This window comes from Pinus tabuliformis, chromosome 7, assembly GCF_031772625.1.
Source record: "Pinus tabuliformis cultivar Carrire ecotype Pingquan chromosome 7, CPIR1, whole genome shotgun sequence".
Taxonomy (NCBI): Eukaryota; Viridiplantae; Streptophyta; class Pinopsida; order Pinales; family Pinaceae; genus Pinus; species Pinus tabuliformis.
Window position 1 is genome coordinate 470,097,626 of NC_142293.1, and position 27,837 is coordinate 470,125,462.

At 41.8% G+C, this 27,837-nt stretch overlaps 1 long non-coding RNA gene across 1 annotated transcript in view; it reads right to left on the minus strand.

Annotated features, from left to right (window-relative positions):
- Positions 1–13,866: 13,866 nt before the first annotated feature.
- Positions 13,867–27,837, minus strand: part of LOC149247980 (uncharacterized) — a 101,199-nt gene continuing 87,228 nt past the window's right edge. The window contains exon 3 of the long non-coding RNA XR_016265694.1: positions 13,867–14,221. This is a non-coding gene — a long non-coding RNA (uncharacterized LOC149247980). The remainder of the gene's footprint in view (positions 14,222–27,837) is intronic.

The following is a 27,837-nucleotide window of genomic DNA, read 5'->3' on the forward strand; positions in this document are numbered from 1 at the left end:
TCACTGCCTTCCTGTCAGCCACCCTGCTGTGTCAATCACTAAGCTTCATGCCTTCTGTACTAGCCCAAAAACCCATTTTTCCAAAGTTTTATGCATCAGCGCGTCTGTTTTAAGAATAACCGCGATGACTTGCGCTCCACAGTGTATTCCGTGCGCTGCCAGCGCGGAAGAACATCCCTTTCCCGCGCTGGTGAACATCGCGCCTTTCCCGTGTGCTTCCGCGCTGACATGACTGTCCCAGTTATTGAGATGCGCCGACAGCGCGACAGTTTCCTCATTTTCCGCGCTGATCCAGTTTGGGCGAATTCTTTCAAACAACCAGCCTTCCAGATAACTCCAGGCTTGGTTGTTAGCTTTGTGAATATCGACTCCTTTCTATGGCATGACTGTTCGACCTTTTGCAACCATTTCCCTCAAAGATAAGCTCATCCTTCCACCCTTTTAAGAGACTCCTTCTCCTATATAAACTTCCACCATTACCATGAGCAGCTAGTTAGACTTAGCTTGGAATAGCTTGGATTGTACAGAGCTTGTAGTGCTCAGATTGCTGCTATAGGTGTGGTGTGCTAGGTGTGGAAGTGATTGATTGCTTAGGGAAGGTTGTTTTGTGTTATTTGTGTGAGAGAGAGAGTTGCTTGTCTTGGGAGAATCATCCTCAAAGGTGAATGCTTGAGATACATGCTGACTGGCCCCTCCTGAGAAGGTTACCGACGTCAGAACATTTGGTTGTACTCTTCTCTATTCTGATTAATAATAGATGACTGCTATTATTGTTCCATTCTCATTTGTCTATGCAATGGTTAAATGCGAATTACATCTTTTCTGACCGATGTATGGTTGCTTTTACTAGATTTTACGCTTGTGTTTGTTTCCCCTTCGTGTGTGCAGGTATCTATTCGCGGAGATCGCGGAGGATTGTGACCAGCCGAAGCGGAGGAGCGAAGGCAACATCTCTTCGTCAAACGACAAGCGCAGGAATCCAAGTAGGTGCTCTTTACCTCTTGTTTAATTGTAATTAGGAACATGCGTAGCAGCATTGTGTGATTGTTGCTAGACCCTTGCTGGGCTAGTAGGGATCGCCTCTACCCGTAGAGGGGATTTACCTCTCCAACAGTCACAGTCATATATTGTTTACAAAAAATATCATTATGATATGAAAGAGTCAAGAGTCAAGAGTCAAGGACTCAAAACTCAACAGTTATGAAAACTAAAGTCTAATAGAAACTAGAAAAGACAAGTAAATTGTAAATCTACATGTGGCCCTTGCCACGAGAGTCTCCAGGAGTATAAGCAAGTCGTGGTGGTCTTCTAGGAGTCTCCCGCACAGACCGACGACCAGAACTAGAAGGCACATGCCCTCCACGTGAGGGTGTAGATGGAGGTGGTGACAGCAAAGGAACAAGACTCGGACCTCGAGCACTGCTACTGGATGGTGGAGGTGGAGGTGGCATGGCTGTTGCAGTTGCTTCATCTTCATCCCTTATAAGTTCCTCTTCCAGTTCTTCAAGATGTACAATGCCATCCTCCAAATTGTCATCCTCTGGGTGATTGTCCCAAATTTTATATGTGGGATCCTCATAAGCCGGATCACAGTAATGACTCAACAACCTCAAGTTGTAGTGCACATAAACCAAGCTTTTTGCTCGGTTTTCATTGAGTCTGTTTCTTTTCACATTATGTATGTAGCTGTAGGTGCTCCAACACCTCTCTGCAGAAGAAGTATTTACAACCTGTGAAATAACTTTTTTTGCCAATTTTGGCAAAAGTCTGTGGCTGCCATATGTTTCCCACCTTGTGAGAGAATCAAATCTATCTCTGTCGTCCATTGCATGGAAGTTACCATACAAACCAGTGCCACTGAAGTATTTGCCTATTTCAAGGCGCACCGCTGCACATTCCTCCTTGTTAGGGATCAACTTTTCTAATGCTTGCAAATATCCACTAGTTACCTCTGGATCTAATTGGGGTTTGGTCCTAATCCCACCCCCTGGTGCAGGTTGGCCCAACCAAGATGTAGAGTAGTATTTTGGCGTAAGGATATACGCCAAGCAATGTAGTGGAAGATTAAGTCTATTCCATCGTTTACACACACAATTATGAATCAGTTTGTACAAGTTGGGATCTCTGTTATGAACAATATCTTTTATTTGCCCCAACATGGTATCCATTTGCTCATACACCTCGCCAATCACTGGTTTGTCTGCATCTACAAACCGAATCGTGTGATAAATGGGCTTGGTGAAATCTAATACTTGCCTCACACTTGTCCAAAACTGACCATCAAGAGCGGCCTCCTCCACCAGTTCAAAACCTTCCCTGTCAGCTGCATTTATAGCCCTTTCCTTTAATACCTGCCAATGTGGACTTGATACCATGCTAGCCAATGACTCTCTTACCTTCAAAAGGTGCTTGAAGGTGAGGTAATAGCTACCAAATCTGGTCTTCGCAATCTTCAACAACTCCAGTCTCGAGTGATTGCGGAAAAGGCCATGGGTATTGCTATGATTTGTAATAAATTTTATCATTTGTTTTCCTTTTTTGTACAAATCACCAATCCATTGGTATTGTGCATTTTTGTTCTTGACAACATCATGCATTAGAAGGTTCAATGTGTGAACCAAACATCCAGACCAAAATATGTTGGGGTATTTATCCTCAATAATTGCTCCCGCTGCCTTACAATTAGCAGCATTATCAGTGATGACTTGGATGACATTGTATGGCCCAATACGGTCAATTGTTTCAAGTAATGCTTCTGCAATGTTGATGGCGGTCCTGAACTTGTCTGAGTAATCATGTGCAGTTAGAAAGATGGCACCACTAACAGACACAACAAGAACATTTATCAATGGCTTGCCTTTTACATTTGTCCATCCATCAGATACAATGGACACCCCATGGTCAGTCCAAGCACTTGTCATTCTATTCAAAGAATGTGATATTTTTGCTTTTTCATGATCAAGTCCAACGGTTCTTGCCATGTCATACCCAGGGCTCTTGTATCCTTTAGGCGCATGATTTATGGCAGAAACCATTTCGTGCCAATAAGGTGAGCGAAGAACATTGAATGGTATCCCACATGCATAGAGAAACCTGTAAACCTTTGAATCCACATCATTCCTACACCCCTCATTAAGGAAATATGATATGGTTTTACGCCTTAAAGATGATGACCCTGTGCCTCCATATCCACTGCCTTGGGAGGATGCTGAAGGAGTTCTTTGTGCTTGTGGTTGTGAGCTTGGTTCAAAGAAGCCCCTTGATTTTTTTGATTTGTATTGGGCTTCCTCCTCTTCCCTTATGTATTTGGCTCTACCCGCTGTCGACACCATTGGATAGGTTTTGATTCCTATTTGTTTGTCTCCATCCCAAGGCCTTTTCTCGCAGAGGTGTTTTCTGGCACGGGTGTATGAACCTGTGTAATCATTGTTGCAATGGGGGCAATGAAATTTAGTGGTTCCACCCCCTCTCCCTGTTTCAGCCCTGTTAACATATTTCCACAATGGGGTTTGGTCTTGTTTAGTTTTTTGAGAGTCATGTTCACCCTCCTCCAGCTCCTCCTCACCGGGGTTTTCATCAATTCGACTTTCTCCAGCTTCTTCATCCCCCTCTTCATTTTGGCCCCTCCGTTTCCTACTCTCCAGCACCATAATAACCATAAAAGGGACCAAGAAGAGGAAAATGCCAAGAAATATAGCCAGGTCCATGGTGTTTGATATTTGTAGGCTTTTGAATCTGCAAATTAATTTAATTTATTTAGATTAATTAATTTAATTTAGATTCATGATTTTTAAACTAAATAAAATTAATAAACTAAATAAACTAGATTAAACTAACTAAATTACTACCTAACTAAATTAAACTAACTAAACTAACTAAATTACTAAGTTACTTACCTCTTTGCAGGCTTGCTCCTTGCTCCTCGCTCTCCTCGCTCCTTTGCTCTTGCTCTCCAGCTCTAACTCAACTCATTCAAGTGATAATGAAATATTTTTAGCCCCATTGGGCTTTTAAAACAATTTTTTTTTTTTTTTAAATTTGATTTTTTTTCGGGTTCATGGTTTTTTTTTTTTATCCGCCGGATCGCTCCCGGCACTGCACGGTTCGCTCCAGGATCAAAATTTTTTAATTCGGGAGCGGTCGAGAGAGATCACTCCCCGATCGCTCCTGGGCTGTAATTTTCGCTCCAGGAGCGACGCTCCTAACAACGATTCCTAAATTGGCAGGGAGCGAATTTTTTTTTTCGGGAGCGTGCTCTCGACCCGCTCCCGCCCGGAGCGCAGATTGGGAGTGGGTTCGAAGGGGGGGGGCGCTCCCCCGCAACATAGGGCCTACCCACAGAAGATAAGTCAGCCTAGAAGAGGGAAACAATCCCTATATAAAGGTGGAACTGCGTCCTCATTTGGATATCGGATTCGATGAAGCTCTGAGATCAATTGCGAAGAAAAGGTCAACGTTCCAGTACATTGGTAAAAGGAAACTCAGCGAAGAACTAAAGGCAATATAACGCAGTGATTAAAGTGCTATGTTCTGGGTCTGTACCTATCTCACATCTCTGAGATAGGCCGAGGTTCATTTCAGGAAAAAGACAGTCACGAAGTCTGCCATCAGTGCTGGAAAGAATTGCGAAGAGGAGAGACCATATCACAAGAAATAAGGACTGCAAAGAACGAAAAGAAGAGGCAACATAAGTCTCTGTCCTGATCTAGAAGAAACCAAAATATATACAACGAAAAGGGAAAAGTTGAATTGCGAAGAGGAGAGACCATACCACAAGAAGTAAGGATTGCGGAGAATGAAAAGAAGAGGCAACATAAGTCTTTGTTCTGATCTAGAAGAAACTGAAATATATACAGTGAAAAGGAAAAGATTTTCACAGTGAAGAAAAGAACTTGACACGGTGTATCAAACGTGCACAAAAGAGATTGAAAAGGGAGTCTTCAGAAGACTGAGTTTAAATCTAAGGAACACTGGAAAGAAGCCTACCATCAAAGGCTACTAGACTTGGGACCGAGTTTCCCTAGTTCTAGTGCAAAGCAGTGCAGAAAGGAAGATCAACATAAGGTGACTAAAAGGAGCAAGTGACAAGGTCTTGGAAGCATGATAAAGTCAAGGGTCTAGTGTTTGGAATTTGTCAATCAAGGCTTCAATAAGAGAAATTTAAAGAAGGGTTTTCCTCTCTAGGAGAGAGGTTTTGCCCTGGCGAAGAGCCAACATCTTGTGTTCTTGTCTCTTGTGTTTTGGTAACAGTTAGATGAAGTAAGAGAACATACAATAATAATAATAAGAAGAAGATCGTGTTAACAAGAAAAGTAAAAGTACTTCACAAATTGTTATCATGCTAAGAAGAATCTCATTAACTACATTAGCCCTAGATTCTTCAACACTCGGGTTGATTGTGGTGATGGGGAACTACTCAGTCACTGATCACTTTTTTGTAGTTAATGTTCTGGACAGCAATGTGGTGTTGGGTGTCCAGTGGTTATACTCACTGGGGAGGTCACCACTGATTGGCAGAAGTTTGAGATGGAGTTTACAGGCGTAGATGGGAAGCTAGTAGTCCTGAGGGGAATGCAATCCAATCCACCCCAGACAGTCTCCGTTCATAGGATGGAGGTAGATCTACAACATGGGGATATAGAGTGGGCAGTGGAGCTGAGGATCTCAGAGACAGGGGCTCCGACACGGCCTGTGCATCCAGACATACTGGCCTTGTTGGAGAGGCACCAAGGGGTTTTTGGGGAGATCCCACTAGGTAGACCACCAGATCGTGGGTTCAAGCACACTATTGAGTTGGAGGATGGAGTGAATGTAGTCATCACTACTCCGTATAGGCACCCCAAAGCCTATCAGGATGAGATAGAGAGGGCCATCCAGGAGCTGCTGAAGTTGGGACACATGAGGCCTAGGTCAAGTCCTTTCGCTTCTTCGATGGTGCTAGTGAAGAAGTAGGATGGGACCCTATGCATGTGCATTGAATACAGGTCCCTCAATATGAAGACACTGAAGAACCGATACCCCATCCCGCACATTGATGAGTTGATGGATGAGCTTAGAGGAGCTAAATGCTTCTCTAAGATACATCTGCACTCGGGGTATCATTAGATCTGGGTGAGGTAGGAGGATATCCCTAAGACTTCCTTTCGTTGCCATTATGGACACTTTGAGTTCTTGGTGATGCCCTTTGGGCTAACCAACGCTCCAGCTACATTCCAGTCTTGTATGAACCACGTGTTTCATGGGCAGTTGAGGCGCTTTGTCCTTGTTTTCTTTGATGACATACTCATCTATAACCGGACTTGGGAGGAGCACCTTCAACATTTGGAGGTAGTACTTTGCATACTAGAGGAGTAGCAATTGTATGCGAAGATGTCCAAATGTGAATTTGGACTAACAGAGATGTTGTACCTTGGGCATGTGATTAGGGAGGATGGAGTGAAGGTACACCAAGAGAAGATTAGGGCCATCTTGGATTGGCCCACACCCATGAATATGATGGAGTTGAGAGGGTTCCTGGGCATTTGCACATATTGTAGGAGGGGTTCGTAAGAGGATTCTCATAGCTTGGAGCACCTCTCACCGATTTGACAAAAATGGGGGCTTTTGAGTGGATGCAGGTCGCACAGGAGGCCTTTGAGCGCCTCAAGAAGGTTATGAGCAACTTTCCTGTTTTGGCCTTGCCAAACTTCACACAGCCATTTGTGCTGGAGTGTGATGCTTTTGGTGAGGGAGTTGGGGTCGTGTAGATGCAAGGAGGCCATCCTATTACATTTGAGAGCAGGAAAACGCTACCCATGAGCGGTTGTACTCTGTCTATGACTAGGAGATGTTGGTCGTGATGCATGCACTAGCCAAGTTCAGGTTGTATCTAGTGGGCAACAGGTTCAAGGTGAAGACTAATCATAACATTCTTCAATTTTTCTTGAAGCAGCAATCATTGGATGAGAGGCAAGAGAAGTGGGTGAGAAAAATCTAGGCCTATGACTTATAGATTGAGTATGTTAAGGGAAAGCACAACATAGTAGTAGATGCACTTTCTCGAAGTCCCACAATACTATCTTTGATGGATGTTACTCATGACTAGAAGGCTCAGCTTTTGGTTGAGTACTCGAAAGACATGCAAGCTTGTGAGATATTGGATGACACAAATAGGGATCACCGGTTTTGGGTGATGGATGACGTGATCTACTACAAGGATAGAATATACTTAGTGCTAGGATCTCAGCTCAAGGAGAGGATTATGCAGGCAGCTCACGATTCTCGACTAGCAGGGCACCCTGGGTTCCTCAAGATATATTGTGCCATCAGGCAGAGATTCTCATTGCGGGGACTCAAGGGAGACTTGCTGAGGCACGTGCGGGAGTGCATAGAGTGTCAGAGGAACAAGGTGGAGTTGTCACATCTTGCAGGTTTACTACAACTACTTCCCATTCTGGAGTGTAAGTGGGAGAGCGTGTCCATAGAATTTATCACAAGACTTCCGGCTGCACAGGGGCGAGATTGCATTATGTTGTGGTCGACATATTGACCAAGTTTGTTCATTTCTTTGCCATATCATTGAGGTCTTTAGCCTCCCAGGTGGTCGAGTTTTTCTTTCGAGAGATCTTTTGATTACATGGTCTTCCCAAGACCATTGTTAATGACAAGGACAACATATTTATGGGGGCTTTCTGGCAGGAGTTGTTTCGGTTGGTGGGGACAAAGCTTATGCCCAGCACTAGCTATCACCCACAAACAGATGGGCAGACTGAGATCATGAACAAGCAGTTGGAAGGGTACCTACGCAACTATGTGACAGGGCAGCAAAGAGCATGGGTAAAATGGCTTCATCTAGGAGAGTTCTGCTACAAGACCACTTATCACATGTCGATTGTTATGTCTCATTTTCTATCACTTTATGGATATGATGCACTGCCTTTTTTTTGATATGATGTTTGGAGATAGTAGGGCCCCAGTGGCAAAGGATTAGATTCAAGAGAGCCAAGAGATTCTCTGAGCTCTTAAGAACAACTTGGAGGTGGCTCAAAATAAGCAAAAGATGTATGCTGATAGGCATAGGGTGGAGAGATAGTTTGAGGTGGGGGACATGGTCTACCTATGCTTGCAACCCTATAGATAGTCTTCACTAAAGCAGAAGAGGGAAGAAAAAATTCGACCACGATTTTATGGGCCATATAAGGTGATCAGGAGGGTCAGAGATGTAGCTTATGAGCTAGAGCTACCTTTGGATAGTCGGATCCATATCATATTCCACATTTCATGCCTGAAAAATGCATTGGGGCAATAGGTTACAATAGCAACTGAGTTGCCTCCACTAGATGATGAGGGGCACTTAGTTTTGACACCAGAGTCCATACTAGAGACTAGAGAGAGGAGGTTGAGGAACCGGGTCATTAGGGAGCATTTGGTCAAATGGAAAGATTTTGCCAAAAGAGGCTGCCACATGGGAGAGTGAGCAGATCTTACAGCGTCCAACGCTATAGTTGCTGTTGAAGTTTCTAAGTTTACTTAATTTAGAAACCCTTCATGCACTTTTTCTCATTTATTCCTACCTACTTGTTAATTTTTCTTTAACAAGTTATTTACAAAGTAAATACTAAAAATAAACACCAGTGCATGCTCAACATATTACAGATCAGCGACTAAAAGAAACAAAAACAAACACACCACGTGACACCATTATTTTTGGACCAATGTCCCCGGAAAAACCCAATGCGAGAAAACCGGTGCAGTTATTTGAGGGTTTTCTTATTAAGCAATATCAGAGTACAATCTGGGTGTTGTAACTGGCCTACCCAACAGAGAATTTCCTTAGCAGCTATACCTCACAGTTTGAGAGAAATCTCCTAGTTGAAACCCCAGAAAACTCTTCCGACAGCTCCTCAGCACAAAACTGCTCTTGCAACCCCAGCGTCTGCCCAATCTAGACCGCGTCAACCCTTCTCTATCTCACGCTGGCCCTGCGTTAGCCTTTCTTGGCCTGCGTCAGCCCCAGGAGGCACTGCGTCAACTTTGGGAGCCTCTGCGTCAGCTATGCTGGCTCCTCTGGAGCTCTGCGTAGCACTTGGCTGCCTCTCCGTGGCCCTGCATGAGCCTTTGTTGGCTCTGCGTCACCCTCCTTGGCTGCTGCGCTGCTCTCCCAGCACAATCTCTGCCTTCTCTGTTCCTCTATACTCAATGCCCCTCAACTGCGCTCCCGATCACTGTTTCTATCTCTCTTAGCAAACCCCGCTCTAGAGAATAGAATAACTGATCATCTGGTGTGTTCTCCAAGTGACCCTCAAGCCTCCTCTTATACTTTTCCTGTTGACTACTCAACAGCCGAGATTAAGTCCCTAGTCAACTGCTAAGATTAGATCTGGCTTGATCCATGTCTTTTGGACCACTCTAACACAAATTCATATTAATACTCATTAATATTTTATTTTCCCTAAGTTTAGACTTAGGGACTCCATTAAAAATATTAATTATTTTAATATCTCCTGATTTGTTTAGAATCTACCCAAACCCTTTTTGGGTATTGGAGATATCATGTGCCCCAACCTCTCCACCAAATTTCGTGGCTAGAGCACATCCGATGCTACCCCGAATCAACACTCCCTCTTAGCAAGGACTATGCTCTAGCAATACTCCTCACTGAGTATTACTCTGATCATCCGGCATTAGTACCTGTGCTGATGATAGGCCTTCCTGTCCAACATCCTCTGCACTGCTGCCTCTTGTACTGCTGCCCATGGTTCTGCCACTGCCACTGTTGCATATGTACGACCGATCCCTCTGCATCCGTGTTGTTGCTGGTCCTTTCTCCCAGCATTACATCCGCACTGCACCTCCTCTCATCATGTTGCATCATGCTGCCCACTGCTGCACTGCAACTCAATTACTGAGAAGTAAGTAACTGATCTCCCAACTGACCTCCCTGTTGGGCTAGAGACACCCACTGATGCTGAAGCTCCCTCTGCCGCTGACAAGTGCTGCCTCTCTCTGACCTCTGCACTACTGCAACAACTCCCTGCATCTCGCACCGTTGCACACCTCGTTGTGCCTTCCTGCACTGGTGCAACACTCTTGTGCCTCTCGCACGGTTGCACCTGCTAGCTCTGTGCTCTCTCAGGACTCCTGCATTGTAGCTCTCTCTGTTGCTCCATCCGTATCCGTCTCTACCCACTCAGCCAATCCTGCTACTCCTCGTCAAGGCTCCCGTAGCAGGGTCTAATTGAAGAGGCTAGGTACCTCAAGGATCCTGCCCCTCATTGCCTGTAGTCCACCTGACTACAGCTCAATGTCTCCCCACTTCCACTCAAGTGGCATGTGTGCACTCATGGCACAATCATTGTCTGTCAAAACATCCTTCTCTGTCTGTGCTGTTGTTGCCTTAGTCTCGGAAGACTCTCCCTTACTCTTCTTCCTTGGGCACTGGGTTGCATAATGATCCATCTCCCCACAGTGGAAGCACTTGATCTTGTAGAGATCTTTCTTCTTCCGCTTATCCTGCTTTCCCTCAGATGTTAGGGCCACATCCTCCTCCTCTTGCTTGACCTTGATCCCTTTGCTACTGCTACCTGTCTTTGACTGTCGTCTGATCTCTTCCTGGCGAAGAGCTGCACACATCTCGTCCCAAGGTAGGAGAGTTCCTCTACCCAGGATTCTCTGGACAAACACTTCCCACTCTTCTGAGATAGCATTCAGGGCTGTCCTCACCATAAGCTCCTGATCTGGTGTCGCTACTATAGTAGTCAATTGATCTCGGATCTCATTTAGTCCTCCGAGGAAGGAGTCAATCGATTGACCCTTCTTCATGTGATACGAACTCATCTGGTTCTCGAGCAACATTCTTCTCTGCACAGAAGTGTGCTGATACAGGTTCTTCAGAGCCTCCCACATCTCAACTACCGTTTCCTTCTCGGCTATATGTGGTGCCACATGATCCTTGACCCCATCAAGGATAATGCACTTGGCCCTCGCCATCGCCTCCTCGTACTTGTCATTATCATTGGGGTCAACTGGGATAGCTATAACCTTCAAGGCGAAGTTCTTGACACGATTCCTGTCAAGCACTGATAAGATTCTGGCCTTCCAGATTGTGAAGTTCGATGCTCCGTCCAGTCTATCCGGGTCTCTTACCCCGTGTAGTTCCATGACGCTCCTTTACTTCCCTCCTGGAAGTTCTCTGTTCAACTCCTCTGAATTTCTACTTCCCGTCTGGATGTTCTCTTCTGGACTCCCTCTGAGTCCTGATTTCCATCTTGGAAATCCTTCTGCCACTTGTCGAGATGCCCCCTACTCTAATCGTCTTGTGCAACTGCACTGTTGATCCGGGTTCCTCGGCTAGAACCCTCGGTAACAACTCCTCTGGCCCTGCTCTATCAAGCACCGTTCTGACTACAGTACCTCACCAACTCCACTCTGCAATATTCCTCCAGCCTTCTAGACCCCAGCAACTGCCTCTCTGTGAACTACGTCGGTCGCTCTCTGCCTCACGCTGCCTCTGCGTCACCCTGGATGGGTCTGCGTCAGCCCTGGGATGCCCTGCGTCAGCCCTCTGGCCCTCTGCGTCAGCAACGCTGGCCTCTCTGAGGCTCTGCACAGTTCCCGACTTCTTTTGTGTGGCTCTGGCTGGCTCTGCGTCACACTTCCTTGGCTTCTACATTGCTAGAAACATCTTCTGTCACCTTGGGACAACTGTTTTCTGTTGCTATTGCTCCACTCAGCTGATGTCTTTTAGCCCTTCTGTGATCTGGAATCACACCCTGATACCATGTTGAAGTTTCTAAGTTTACTTAATTTAGAAACCCTTCATGCACTTTTTCTGATTTATTCCTACCTACTTGTTAATTTTTCTTTAACAAGTTATCTACAAAGTAAATACTCAAAATAACCACCAGTGCATGCTCAATATATTACAGATCAGCAAGTAAAAGAAACAAGAACAAACGCACCACATGACACCATTATTTTTGGATCAATGCCCCTAGAAAAACCCAATGTGGGAAAACCGGTGCAGCTATATGAGGGTTTTCTTATTAAGCAATATCAGAGTACAATCTGGGTGCTGTAACTGGCCTACCCAACGGAGAATTTCCTTAGCAGCTATACCTCACAGTTTGAGAGAAATCTCCTGGCTGAAACCCCGGAAAACCCTTCCGTCAGCTCTTCAGCACAAAACTGCTCTTGCAACCCCAGTGTCTGCCCAATCTGGATTGCGTCAGCCCCTCTCTATCTCACCTGGCCCTACGTTAGCCCTAGGAGGCCTTGCGTCAGCTCTGGGAGCCTCTGCGTTAGCTATGCTGGCCTCTCTGGTGCTCTACGTAGCACTTGGTTGCCTTTGCGTGGCCCTGTGTGAGCCTTTGATGGCTTTGCATCACCCTTCTTGGTTGCTGTGCTGCTCTCCCGTCACAATCTCCGCCTTCTCTGTTCCTCTGTACTCAATGCCCCTCAGCTACTCTCCTGATCACTAATTCTATCTCTCTTAGCAGACTTCACTCTAGAGAATAGAATGACTGATCATCTAGTGTGTTCTCCAAGTGACCCTCAAGACTCTTATACTTTTCTTGTTGACTATTCAACGGCCAAGATTAAATCCCTACTCAATGACTATGATTAGATTTGGCTTGATCCATGTCTTTTGAACCACTCTAACACAGATTCATATTAATACTCATTGATATTTTATTTTCCCTAAGTTTAGACATAGGGACTCCATTAAAAATATTAATTATTTTAATATCTCCTGATCTGTTTAGACTTTGCCCCAACCCTTTCTGGGTATTGGAGATCTCATGTGCCCCAACCTCTCCACCAAATTTCGTGGTTAGATCACATCCGATGCTACCCCAAATCAATAGTTGCTTTGGGACAAGCAACATCTAGGAGGGGAGGACTGTAATGTCCCTTCCTAAATATTTTTCTAAAGGGAAAAACCCAATTTTGTTAATTTTGTCATTTTGGAGCCTAAGGTAAATTTTGGAAAGGTATTTGACAATTTAATTGACCTTAAACTGCTTACATAAATTATCGACTAAGGCTAGTAAACTGATAAAGTGTAAGTGCACTGTATGTGCTAGAAGCGTTTTATTCTAAATTAAATTGAGTTATTGAGATGCACATGTCTTCTATGAGTAAATTAATTATTCCTAAAAAATAAGACTAACTCTACAATGATGATCACACTCTCTTGCTTAAAACTACTTTTGCTTGTAGAAATCTCATACTCTTCTTTGAAATAAAGAAAATCTCACACTTATGCATATATGTAAATCAATCTCACACTTGATGTAAATGAAAATTAATTCCACACTTTGCATAAATAAGAATTATATACACTCAATTGTAGAAGCAAAAACTACTATTTAATCTCATCACACATCTATATAAACAACAATCATACTTGTCTGAAAACAATAATGAAACAAACTCCTGCTTAGAATACATTCACACTTGCTTGAATTATAGATCACACATGCTTGAAATTTAACATCCAATTTTGCAAATAAATCCTTTGTCTATAAGAAAGATAAAATTTTGTCTAATTGATTAAAGTATAACACTATGTCATTGCTGCTAAGCTCTATCCATGTGCATCCAGAATCTATGAACAAAGAAATGATTAGTAGAATGAACTTAATTCAAATCTGGAAGAAATTAGAATGCAATTACTTAATCGAACAAACAGGAAGCTATGAGAATATAAAGACAATTTATATCTACTGAAAACGAAACAGAAATCCTTACTGCTCGAGGGGGCCCTCCACGAGAAGCAGGAAATCACGCTATTGATCAAACACTTAACCACGCATGAGAAAACAAAATGATTCTTTTATAAATAAAGCATTAAAAACAGAGTTTAAGTCTCACTGTCGCGTCCTTACTTAACAACATTTTCATTTCTGCCGAGAGGCATATTTATAGAGCTCATAGCAATAAATTGTTCAGATCTATACACCTAATCCCTTTCAATAGAAACTATAATTAACTTGAAAAGATATCGTAACATAATTCACTCATGATTTGCTATTATCAAAGCAAATCATGAGGCATAAATCTCGTTCTTGCTCGCCTGTTGCCAACTACAAAGGTTGACTTCATCTTTGACTGCATCACCAGGATGTGCTTCCATTGATCTGGTTCATGAGAGTAGGAGGAAATCGTTGAGTGCATCAATTGCCACCTACCCATATATTTCACTTCCTAGCTGGCACCTTGGAACCTGTCAAACCATGGACTTGGCTACAGAATCGTGTATTAGCTACAGAATCATTGCAATTCAATAGCTAAAGTAAACATTAAACTAAATAATAAAGAACATTATCAATTTATGAAATACAAGACAATTGTATACCTGCCATGTCATAATTCCTGTGATTTGATGCCCAATGTGTGATTATGAAGGTCAAAAAGAAATAGATAGAGTGAAAAAGGGTGTAAAAAAGAAGCAATTGTGAGGCTCAACAAGAGGCACTTAGGAAAAGTGGACCGAAGTATTTTAATTTCTTAGTGGAATTTGGGGACCACTCTCTCACCAAATACGCACCACTTGGTAAAGGAGTTCGAATTTCTTAGAGGAGGTCGAAATTGTTGGAGGGACCCACATGAGGCAAAGGACCAACAAGTATAAGTAAGAGAAGAGCAACATCATTTCAAGCTTTTGATCATTTGACAAACTTTGTTGTTGCTCAAGTTGTTCAGCTGAGTCACAAGTGTTGTTTAGCACTAGAGTTTCCCAAGGAGGAAGCTCACCCTTTTCTTTGGTGGACTACGAGTGCCGCCCTAGGAAGGTATCACCATTGTCTTGTGGAGGCAGGGAGAGGCATAGCATAGGTGCCACGAATTTTCTGAGCTAAGCTGTGACGCAGAACCATAGCCACGCTATCCTTTGGGGAATTAGAAGCTACACTACTTGCTGGAAATTAGTTGCAGAAATTGCTGGAGGAGAAGAGGAAATTGCAGAGTAGAAGGGAGTCCAACACTCTTGTATGAAATTCCCTTGCTGAGCCTGCGCAGTCATTGAGAGGGAGTTCTTGGGGGTGGCCTTGTTCAATGGAATTTGGAGTTGGGGTGTTGTGTGGGAGTTAGAAGGGAAATAAGGGAGATTTTCCATCATTTTGGAGGGCTGTGAAGACAAAATTTCATGTAGATCGAAATTCACTGATAGTGGAGAAGTGCTAGGAATTTGGGGTCAATTTTGAATCATCAAAACTAGAGGAAACTCTTTCTGGGTTATTCTGGGTTTTTGGAAAGGACCTCAAATATAATTTTGTAGAATTTTCTGGGCAGATTTGAGGGGTCAAATCAGGGTCTCAACACAGCCAACAATGTAGAATTATTGGGCCAGCTTAGATTTCTGATAGTAAACTCTTGCAGCAGTTGGGCATTTATATATTGACCACTTGAGGCTTGTATCTCGCCTTGTGCAACCTCAGGTGCACTCTTTCTATTTCACATTGTACTTCAACAGTTATATATAATAAAATTGCCAATTTTTGGCATGTTTGGGAACATTTTTGGTTTATTGGTGTACACTAATTTTTTTATTTTTTATTTTGAATTGTCTTACATGTTTTTGTTATCACTGTAAATTTTTCCATTAGGAATATTACAGATATTGCGCTCCATTTGTAATTTGTGTAATATAAAATTAGTGGGTTTTTTTGTGTCCAAATTCCTCTAGAATCTAGGTAAGGTTGTTTGATCTTGATGTGTTGGTTTTGTGTCGAAGAGAGCCTTTTGTAAATAGAACATGTGTCTAGATGAGGTGTTAGGTAGCTTTGGATAGATGTCCAACTAGCTTTGTTTTGTTAGGATATTTCCCAACCTATGGGAAATTATAGAAACAATGGATAGATAGAATAGAAGGTTAGGTGTGGTCTGATTAGTACGCAAGTTAACGAGGCAGCTGCAAAAGAACTAGCAAGTGTCTGAAGTGAAACTCTGGGTGCAAACAAGGCCTCTAAAATCTAGTGCAAATATGGCCATATTCCTATGTGTATATTTTGATATTCTAAAATAGAAGTCGAAGTTAATTTGAGTCTTGGTGTGCAGTGCACTGTGTATTCGCTGTGTATGGTCTGTGTTTACTGAGAATGGTGTACCCTCGTGAATGAGCAAAACTGCCTATTTCTCAATCGATTGCTCTTATTTTGTGTTTGGATGTGTGCGTTAATGCTTGTAAGAAGGAGCAAAGGAAAGACTCGGAGCTAGGGAAGAATTCTAGAGGAAGAGGGATAGCTCTGTGTGAGAGGCGATTTACCCTCGCAAGGTAGCAATAGTCGAGTTCAAGATTCCTGGTATGCGACCAATACTTAGGTGAGTAAACAAGCCCAGGAGAGTGTGATCAAAACCAGGTTGAGAGTTTAGCATTTGACCAAGACAAAAGAATCAAATAAAAACATGAAAATATTTCTCGAAACCCGAGTTAAGGAGTGGGCTCGACGTGGAGAAAAAAGAAAGAAATTCGAGACCTGAGCGCGTTTGAGCCCCTAGTAGGCCCAACCCTCGACCAAAGCCAAATATAATTCGCGACAAGGTAGATTTAGAGCTCGCGGACAAGTTAGAGTGTGAAGCGAGACCCAACCCCCCAACATCAATGGATTTTTGCCTTTTTGTCGTCGATCCTCCTTCGAACTTCAAATTTGCGTAGGCATTAACTACACCAGTGGATGATGGTCATCGTTTCGAGAGTGGGTGCTTGCCATCATTCACAAGGTCATTTGAGCCAATGAAAGTGGATTTGGGCTTGCATAGGATGATCAAGAAAGACTGTGGCCATTAGAAAAAAAAAAACTAGACAAGGAGGATTCAAGTTTTTGCACCTTAAGTTAAGCCGAGAGAACATGAGCATAAAAGCCACAAAATCTCTTCGAGGTCCAGAGGAATTCAAAGTGTGGAGCACTCTTTTGAGAGGCTAGATGAGAACGCTATCGACATGGGATCAAGAATTGAACCCAAATCTAGTATCATAGAAGAGGAAAAAATCAAGATTTAAGAAGTGTATTGAGAGCTCACTGAAGGTGCTAGGGATGACGCTCTAGAGGAGGTGAGAGCATTACTTATTGTGCGCATTAGTATAGGAGTCAAGGTATCAGAGTCATAAACTAGCCCACCTGGTTAGAGGCGATTTGTTTTATAGATATATAGACCACGAGGGGCATCGCTACGTTAAAGTAGTATCAGAGCGCTGAAGCTCTTTGGGAATAGTAAACACAAAGAAAGAGTAGAAAAATTGTGGAGCAAAAGCCTTAGAAAGATTGTTTGAGAAGAAACACAAAAGTTGAAGAAGGTTGTTTGTGGAAGAAAGAGGAGAAGCATAGAGAAACCCAAGGAAGATTTAGGAACCTGAGCAAAAAAAATAAAAAAATGCAAGAAGAGACCGCTGAGAAGGAAGAACTCAACAAGAGACGGCAGAAAGAAATGAGTCAAAGCGCAGAAGGACTGCTCAAATAGAGGAAGGACACAAATAAAAGGAGGAGGTAAGGACACAAAAGGGCTAGAACAACACAGAGAATAATTCCAACAAGGAATAGAGTTGGAAAGAGAGAAAGAAACCTCATCCAAGTGTAGAGCTAGATGAGATATTGAGATTTCAGCAAGTGTAGGAACCCTGGTAGTTATCTGGTCATTAATTTTATTTAATTTTAGTAAGCAAGATGGCAATTGTAGGTAGTAGAGGTGGATGGCGTAGCTATAGCCAGCGAGATGTATAGAGAACCATCAAAGTTCTCAAGGGAAGTGGCAGAGAATCATTGCAGCAAGAAAGGCTACAGTAGAAGAAGAAAACCTAGTTGTGGTTGGAGAGTGAAGAGGACTGTTGCTGCACAAACTAGCAGGCTTAATAAATAGGCTGGAGCTAGAGGGAACAACAACAATTTGGGACAAAGGCCCACTATCACCACAGCCTATGTCCCCTTCTCTTCTCGTATTTTCATTGACAAGAGGAGTCCCAATCTCCATCACTTGTGATTAATATGTCAATACTAGGGTTCAAAGTGAGGCAAGGATGGTTCATTTAATGGAAAGGCTCAATTAAGGTGTGAGCTTTAGGAGAAGCTAGGATGGCTTTCCATGAAAAACACCTTGAAGTAAATTACTAAACGAGACCTAGGGTTGAGATATTCGACGAGACAAGAGTTCATCCAAGGTCAAGATAGTCAAGAGAAAGGTTTCGAATGATATGCTACTAAGGTTCAAACTTCAAACCTTAAAGAAATCCATAAGTTGAAGGGTAGCTTCAACGGTTCCCACTTGGTATGATAACTAGGGCATCAAATAAAATGGAATTCCATTGTCGAAATTCATTCAAAAATTGAGGATACCTAAAGGAGACACTAAGGAAGAGCCCTGTCAAGATAGAATCCAAAAAAAATTCTCCCTAAAATTTTGCACCAAGCCCTAGAGAGGCTCCCTTAGCCTTGAGGGACAAGGAAAAAGAGAGAGAAGAAGGTGAAGAAAAAGAGATTTGTCAATGAGAAGGTGATCACCAAGGATTTCTAGACCAGTGCTTGCCTATTGGGAAAAATGGAGTCAAGAATTACTTAGATTTGATGATTTCGCTCTTCAAGGAGACCTAATGCAGCTTCGCTAACCCTAGAGGAGGCAGCTTCACAGCTACAAAAGAATTTTATACTTCATTGTCAATATTTGATGGAGTTTCAAGGTTGCAATATGCAAGACTAACCCCTAGGAACATTCATTCATCATTGTCCATGAGTAATGCATGCAATACTTCCAAAATTTTTAATGTTCTCACAATTTCACATTAGCTAGGGCACATTAAAAATCATGAAATGACATTCCATACATTAGACATTAATCAATGTAAAATATAGCATCAAAATGTACTTACAAGACAATGATAATATATCCATCCATCAACATTGCAAAAAGAACCTCCAAGAAAAGATAGTGAAATTTCCAAATGTCAAAGTGCATCCCAAACATCCAAAATTCGTCCAAAATTGCAGGTCCAAGTTTCTCAAGAGGAGATAGAAATCCATGTGATGATGAAATTCAAATGAGACTCTCCTTTATTTATATGAACCTTTACAAGTTCAAATTAGCCGAATGAGCCCCTTGTAATGTTCCTAACTAGGAAAAACAGTGATATGCAAAGCAAAAACAAATTCAACACCAGAAAATTGAAACAATCAGCAAACACCCATATAAACACCATAAGTAAGAACCAGTTGAGCCATTTTATTAATTCTCTTGGAGCAAGTACAATAGTGTGGAAGAAGTGCACCTGGGCTTGCCTAAATGGCAAGCATGACAAAACCCAGGTGATCAAACAACAACCCAAATGCTACACAACTGTTGCTCCAAAGATGCTCTGTGCTACCCAGAAATCTACACTGTCTGCTGGAAAGGAACTGCTAGAAACCCCACCTCCGGTGCTCAGAAAATTCTGCAAAATTAGCCTCAAGCTCCTCAACCAAAACCCACCAAAACCTAGAAAGGGTTTGGCCTAGTTTTGACCCCTGAAATTCGGCCTCCAAATACCACGTCCTCCTCCAAGTGTTGGGAAATACAACCTGCCTATAGCTCGTTGGAAAATCCCTCCAAATCACTCCCAAAGGCTGAGATGCTCCCCTCCAAGGTTTCCCTTACTTCTCCCGACAATCTCCAGCTCTCTAACTCATCCCCCAAGCTCCCACGTGTGCCTAGTGAAAGCTCTCTACGCAAGCCCAGGAAGTTGCAAATCGAACTGCCCACTAGCAACAATCTCCTACTCTGAAACTCCAATACCAAAATTCTCCAGGCAAATGCTGCCTGGAATATCCTCGAAACAATCCCTGCGTGCTTGCTTCCCGCGTCCTCCAAAACTTGCACTAACTGAGCCAAAGACTGAAAGATGTGCTTTGAAATTCCTCCAGCTCTCCTCCGTGGTAGTACGACTTGCCTTCCTAGGGTGGCACTCGAAGTCCCCTGAAGAAAGGTTAAGTTTCCCACTTGGAAAACGCGGTGCTAAATGGCTAGTAACCCAGCTAAGTAGCTCGAGAAACAAAATGAGTTTGATAGACAAAAGACCCCTTGAGTAGATGAGCTCCTCCTATTTATAATTCCGTGAGCCTTCCTCCCCATGTGGGCCCCTCTTCCTAGCCTTTTGATTTCCCCTTTTTTATGAGAAAAAGTTTTTCGGCATAAATCACATGAAAATACATTTGTCGACGTGTTTCGAACCAACCAATGTGGTTCATCGTCAGGACAAGTTGAAGAGTCAGAGCATGGCTACATATTAAATAGGGAGAGCAGATCTTCCAACGGCTAGGTTTGACTAAAGAAACGGCTATATTAGGTAATATTTATCATGTGTTTTAACATATTAATATAGTTTAACAATTTGAATAGTCAAATCTAGCCATTTCTTGGTCAATTATAGCCGTTTGTCCAGTCTGACCTAATATAGCCGTTTCTTTAGTCAAACCTAGCCGTTGGAAGATCTGCTCTCCCTATTTAATATGTAGCCATGATCTAACTCTTCAACTTGTCCTGACGATAAACCACACAGGTTGGTTCGAAACGTGTCGACAAATGTATTTTCATGTGATTTACGCTGAAAAACTTTTTCTCATAAAAAAGGGTTTCTAGCTGTTATTTATGCTATCAACAAATTTAGACACTATATAACTGGATACCCTGTAGTTCTGTATATTGATCACTCTGCTATCAAATATTTGGCCAATAAACCCATTACAAATGGAAGAGTGACTCGCTGGTTACTACTTTTGCAGGAATTAGACATAACTATAAAGGATCGACCAGGGAAGGAGAACCTCGTGGCAGACTTCCTCTCCCGAGTGCCAAGAAAAGACGATACAACAGTGGTAGAAGATCAATTCCCGGATGAACATTTGTTTGTTGTGGCCGTAAAAACGTCATGGTATGCAGACGTAGCGAATTACTTAGCAGCGAGAAAATTGCCCAAACATCTGACATCTAGAGAAAGGAAATTGATTGTGCAGCGTAGCGCTCGTTTCTCCTGGATCGGAGGATACCTTTTCCACACGAGAGCTGATATGCACATCTGCAGGTGCATCACGGAGGACGAAATTTATGATATTTTAAAAGCCTACCATGATGGACCTTGCGGTGGACACTTTGCAGACTGCATAACTGGACATAAAATTCTACAGATGGGCTACTATTGGCCCACTATTTTTAAAGATGCTAAGAAATTTGTCCAGGCATGCGATAGTTGCCAAAGGATGGGTCGCCCTGGCCAATTTGATGAGATTCCCCTCCATCGATAGCTAGTAATAGAACCCTTTGAGCGTTGGGCATTAAATTTCGTTGGGTCATTCAAACCACCATCCAACCAGAAAAAGTATATATTGGTTGCAACGGATTACGTAACTAAGTGGGTGGAAGTAGTAACGTTACCAAGAGCAACAGAGGAAATTGTTATTAATTTTCTTTTCAAAATTTTTGTGCAATATGGCTTACCCAGAGAAGTAATTACTGATGGGGGGCCACAATTTGTGGGTCACAAGATTGCTGCTACACTGAAAAATCATCACATCACACACAAAATTACCTCTTCGTATCACCCACAGGCGAACGGGCAGGTGGAGAGCACCAACAAAGTTATCGAAGCTATTCTAACAAAGACTATCTCATCACATCGACGAGACTGGACTGCTCGAGTGCCAGAGACCTTATGGGCATATCACACAACTTGGAGAAACACTACTGGATACTCACCATAACAACTGGTATTTGGTAAGGAACCCATTTTTCCCATAGAATTTGAGTACAAACACTAAATACAACCCAGGAAATAGGATTGGATTTAACAGAAGCCCAGGTTAATAGGTTACAGCCTAAGTCACCTGACACGGGGATTTGGGACACGTAGGATTCGGGATTCGTGGTGTCGGATTCGGGACACGCTGACCCCCGGAACAAGACACGTTAGGACACGTTATATATTATTTTATTAAAATATATATATATATATATATATATATATATATATATATATATATATCTTAAAAATTAGTTATTAGCATATTTCTTACACAAATTTTAATTAATGATACAAATTTATTGATTTCAAACATAGATCTTCATCATAACTAAGGTCTAAGTATTTTTGTAGTCAACGCATAGGTCTCACTGTCTCAGATATGTGCCACTGCCAGGTACCCACAGTGATACTTACACTGCCCTAAATATGTTGAATTTGTGGCACTTCTGAGTACTCTAGGCCTCTGCACAATGGGCTATCTTTATCAGCTATACGCACAGCCACTAAGAGGAAGACTTCAGCTCTTTCCAACTCATGCCAATGTGGAGAAACCCGGCCCAGAATTCAATAATACGCAGAGGATGACCCCACACTTACTCCGTTTAGCATTTCAATCACATTATGGAGGCTAAACTATGCCACCGTGCAGAGCTTTGGACAAGTATCTCTATGTTTCGGATGGGCACCACAGAGATAACATTTCGGCCTCCACACAGAACTCGCATTTCTCTAAAACATTCGGATGGGTATAAGGTTTGAAATCCACAGTACAGGAAGGCAGAACAGAGCTCGGATGCCTCTACGATTTCATGGGTAATTACAGTCACTGTACCTCGCAAATCTCTGAGATTTCGTTTAAGTATTCCAGTCATCAAGCTCGGGTGATCTTGGTAAATTCTCAGTGGATATCACAATGGAAAAGGACTCGGACCTGCCTCCTAGCAGCCTCGGCATACATGTATCTCAGTAAACATTCTAGACGCAGTCACATATTTGGTGATCACTATCTCAACATATTTAGTCACAGTCTTGGTATCTTCATGATAAAGAGGATCTCTATGATACGTTCTCACTGCCCAGAAATGTACAACGAACTCATTCTTTATTATAAAACACAGTGGCGTATACCTTTCAGGCTTTCTCTAATCATAATGTTATCACTTTGGTCACGCATAATGAATGAATAAAACACAGTAGGCTGTAGCGTATACCTTTCAAGATGGGTTATTACAGTGGCAGGCGTGATAAGGGTTCGGTGATCACTGATAAGGCGTGCCGCGTGATACAGTTCGTATTACAATTTACAAGTCATTTGACATTACATCTATTAAGTTTTAACAGCTCAGCAAACTAACCTTAAACCTGCAAATTGCAATGCGGTCCGCCGCTCCAAATCGCTCCAAATCGCTGTTACGGTTTGCAAATCGCTCCAAATCGATGTTACAGTTGCAAATGCGGTCAAATGGGAATGAAAACAGCGAATTTAAACCTACCAGCAGCCCGAAAAACGAATCCGAAACCAGGATTCGATTCCAAAATCGTGACACGTTCTTCATTTTTTGCACACGCTCAGGACACGACGTACCCGAATATGACACGACGAGTCATTGAAACATGACACGTGTCAGGACAGAATCGTGTCCGATTCGTCCGATTCGGGATTCGTCCAGGGGTTTGGACGAATCCGGTTTCATAGGTTACAGCAGATGAACGAATTAGATGAGATTCAACTATTGGCTCTACAACGTACGACACTTATTCAACAGCAAAGATCCAAATCACAGGATGCCATGATTAAGAAAAAGACATTTCATGAGGGTGACTGGGCACTTCTTTACGATTCTAGGTTTCAAGACTTCCTTGGCAAACTGTAGACTAGATGGTTAGGCCCCTATGAAATAAAGCAAGTACACGACAATGGTACTCTTATGTTGGCCACCATTGATGGGTCTGGTTCTTCTTTTAAAGCAAATGGGCATTGGGTGTGCCTCTACCAGAAGCCACTTACCAAAGAATCTTTCTATCAGCAGATACGTGAGGACCCCACCATGCAAGTTTTAGCTGCAGAAGGAAATCCTTCGGCAGCTCCATCTTGATAAATTTTATTTCTTCTTTGTAAAATATGTAAATATGATTGTTGATTTGATTTCTTTCCCTTTTTCTTTCTCTCTGCTTGTTTTGTTGTTCAATTTATTGAACAACACTTTCTTGCTTTTTGTCGTTTTGTTGTTCAATCTATTGAACAACACTTTCTTTTCTTTTGCGTTGTTTTGCTGTTCAATTTATTGAATAGCTGTTGTTCAATCTATTGAACAACACTTGCTTGCTTTTTATTGTTTTGCTTTCTTTTCTTTTGCATTGGTTTGTTGTTCAATTTATTGAGCAACTGCTATTCAATTTATTGAACAACTGCTGTTCAATCTATTGAACAACACTTGCTTGCTTTTTATCGTTCTGATGTTCAAATTATTGAACAACTGTTGTTCAATCTATTGAACAACACTTTCTTTCCCTGCGTTGTGTTGCTGTTCAATTTATTGAACAGCTGCCGTTCAATTTATTGAACAGCTACCGTTCAATCTATTGAACATTACTTGCTTTATTTCCGTCATTTTGCTGTTCAATCTATTGAACAACACTTTTTTTCATTAACTTTGTTGTTCATTTAATTGAACAACTGCTGTTCAATCTATTGAATAACACTTTCTTTCTTTTCGATTGTTTTGTTGTTCAAACTATTGAACAGCTGTTGTTTGTTTAATTGAACAACTGCTGTTCGTTTAATTGAACAATTGTTGTTCAATCTATTGAACAACATCTTTTTCTTTTGTGTCATTTTGCTGTTCATTTAATTGAACAACTATTGTTCAAACTTTTGAACAACCACAGTCCAATTTAATTAAACAGCAAAATTTTTCTTTTGTGTGATTGCTCTTCGTTTATCTCAGCCCCATTTTTTTCTTTTGTTTTTCATTTTGTTTTTTTACATGGCATGAAGTACACTACTTTTATGAGGACAAAGAATTTATAGATTCTATTGAAAGGAGTTAATACCATTAACGTTATGATCTTTAACATGACAACTTCCTAATGATAGATTCTTTTCAAGAAAAGGGACACGATAATTTATATACTACTTTACTGTATCGTTTTCTGTTGTACATGATACTAATTGATCATCTTAAAAACCATGCTGGTTCCACCCTTCTTGGTTATAATCTTCTCTGTCTATAACAAATAAGACTATGGGTATACTTTTTTTTTGACATGTTCAACTTCTTCCACCATCCCTGCTCTTAAGGAGTATTGAGCCTCCCTCTATTTATCACAAAAATGTGTAATAACAACAAAATTTTGTTTTCAGATGGAGGATAGGGGGTCTCATTATGAGCCAGCCTACCATGTTCATAAGGCTATAGAAAAGTGACATTCCCACTATGGCCACCACACGAGGGTTATGATCCATTGGATAGTCAAAATATCCTTAGAACAGAAGGTCTCATTACGAGCTGGCCTGATCACTTTTGTTACATCCCAGTGAATGGCAGTGTGGTTATCTGGTTACCACGTCAGCACACTGATCTCTTCTGTAGAACATCATTGAAACTCTCCATTTATAAATTGAGGATCCTGGTTCATATGGGTTAAAAAGCAACCCTGCCGAGGCTATGGACGCCTGCTGGCAGCAGAGGCTCTGCTTATGGTATTGAAGTTATATCTTATCGTCAATTACTACTATAATACCCTCTTCTTATTCTTTCTTTTTATCGGAGAAATTATTTCCTTAATTTTCCCCTGTTTTGAACCATTATGCATGAGATAATGTCTTTTGAGCAATCGTATCATTCTCGGCTAGAATACCGTCAGCAGAGTACCTTTTTGGCATATTGTTGTCCTTTTCTTTTTCGCATAACTTATCATCAACCCAAAGCATCCTATCTCTTATTCATAACTATCGTTACACACTCTGCTCTCATTATAACCATACCCCCTGCCGTCCTATCATTGATATGCGTACTCTGCTTCATTTACTGCTATACTGTTCATTCCCTTGCCTTGCCGTCAAAACAACACTTTTCCTGTCTACTCGGTCGTAGGCGACCTCTCTTTTAAGGAGGGGGAAGGATTTCCATTGCTTTTTCATGCGCTATATTTATTCTGTTTATTCGACTTGATATGTTGTTGTAATATCCCATGATCAAATGACATGTGGCAGTATGCTAGCCCTTGAATTAATATTATTAATTCTCATGGAAATTCCGCTTAATATCATGGAATTTAGTTGTTACATCTACTTGTTGTTCTATTTCACCAAAGCAGTTGTTGTTCTTTGCTGTTTCTTTTCTGTTGTGTTAATCCTTGAAATTGTAAGACGAACATTGGAAGAATTCGAGCATTATGGGTGGAAAATCAGTTCGCCGAGAACCCTTAGTGTTGGAGATTTCTGACAGAGCCAGGGAAATTTTGGAGTGTGCAGGATGGATATCATATTTCACTAGACTTCAGGCCCCCAACGAAGAAATCACTATCGAGTTTTTACAGCACTTACAGAATGGACAGTCCATAGTAAAAGGCATAAGAGTAACAGTATCAGAGGCTATGATAGCTGAAGTTTCCAGGTTGTCGATAGGAGCAGTATGGCCTAAAAAGAACATAATGTTGCATGATGCGGTGGAGATTTTCAGAGACGCAGACGAGGAATTAACACGAAAAGGCAAGGGCATTCAACCATCCTCTCTGGGAGAACCATGGCACGAATTGGCAAGTGTCATCTAGAAGTACATCACCTGTGATGGTCGTCGGGATGTGGTAAAACCACGACAACTCAAACTCCTAGCTGTTTTAAAGCAGAAGCTCACTGTCAATTTACCATTTTTCTTGAATTCATTATTGCATGACACAACAGATAGAATAAGATGGGCTAGACATCTTGAGACTATAGTCAGTCACCATGGTTTGATCAGACTAATTGTTAGTCATAATCTTGTTCAACAAAACTTAACTTGGGATGGTCTCATAGCGCCTCTAGAAATTAGTCAAGACCCCGTAGTTCAAAACTCTGTAGCCTTGGAAATTGGCCAGCAGACTCAAGACTCTGCAACTTTGGAAATTAGCCAGCAGAACCCTGTCTCGAAGAGGAAGAGGACCGCTCATTCAAAAATTGGACCTCATAAGCGCATGCGGTCTACGAGGTTGAACCTAGTCTAGAGGACGTTTGAATCAGTGTTGTGAAAAGCGTGATTAAATCGCGATTTAATGAAAAAATCACGCTTTTTTCCCCGCGCCGATTTAATCGCGATTTTTACACGAAAAATTCAGCTATTTTTTTGCCGATTTTTTTCGAAAAAGCGCGCGTTTTTCAAAAAAGCACGCTTTTTTTTTCGAAAAAAGCGCGATTTTTTCCAAAAAAAGTGCGGGGTTGCCAGGCAGCGCGATTTATAATGCGTTTTTGGGTTTTTTGTTTGTCATTTGGACAGTGGGTGCGCGTGGAAGGAGGAGGAGGTGTTGGAGAGCAGCTGAAGAGGTTTTGTGACGAAATCTAAGTGCTTAGAGGACAAATTCAAGAGGAGACCACCGATTTCTCCATAGAAACGGTATGTTGATTAATTTTTTTTTGTTTTCTTTGTTTAAAAACATTGTTTTTCTATGTTTTTCATTGTTTTTGGTTGGGAAACTTCATATGGGCACCATTTTCCTTTTGTTTTCATTGTTTTTAAAGAATTTTTTGTATTTTTTCATTGATTTGGGATGGGTAACTTGGTATGACTATGGGAACCAATTTTTTTTTTTTTTTTTCATTTTTTTTAAACATTGTTTATGTTTTTTCATTGTTTTTGGCATTTGCCATTTGGTTGGGTAACTTGGGTTTGGAACTTTGGATTCTGGAAATTTGTAACTTGTAATTTTGTAAATGCTAAATTGTAATCCTAAATTCCTATTTCCTAATCCTTATTTTCCCATAGGTTTGCAAATTCAAAGTTCAAAAACAAACATGCCAAGGAAATTGGATCCTTTCTGGGAATATGGTGAACCTAAAGCTCCGAATGATAGACAAAACTTGAATTGCAAGTTGTGTGGAAAGGAGATACGCGAGGGGG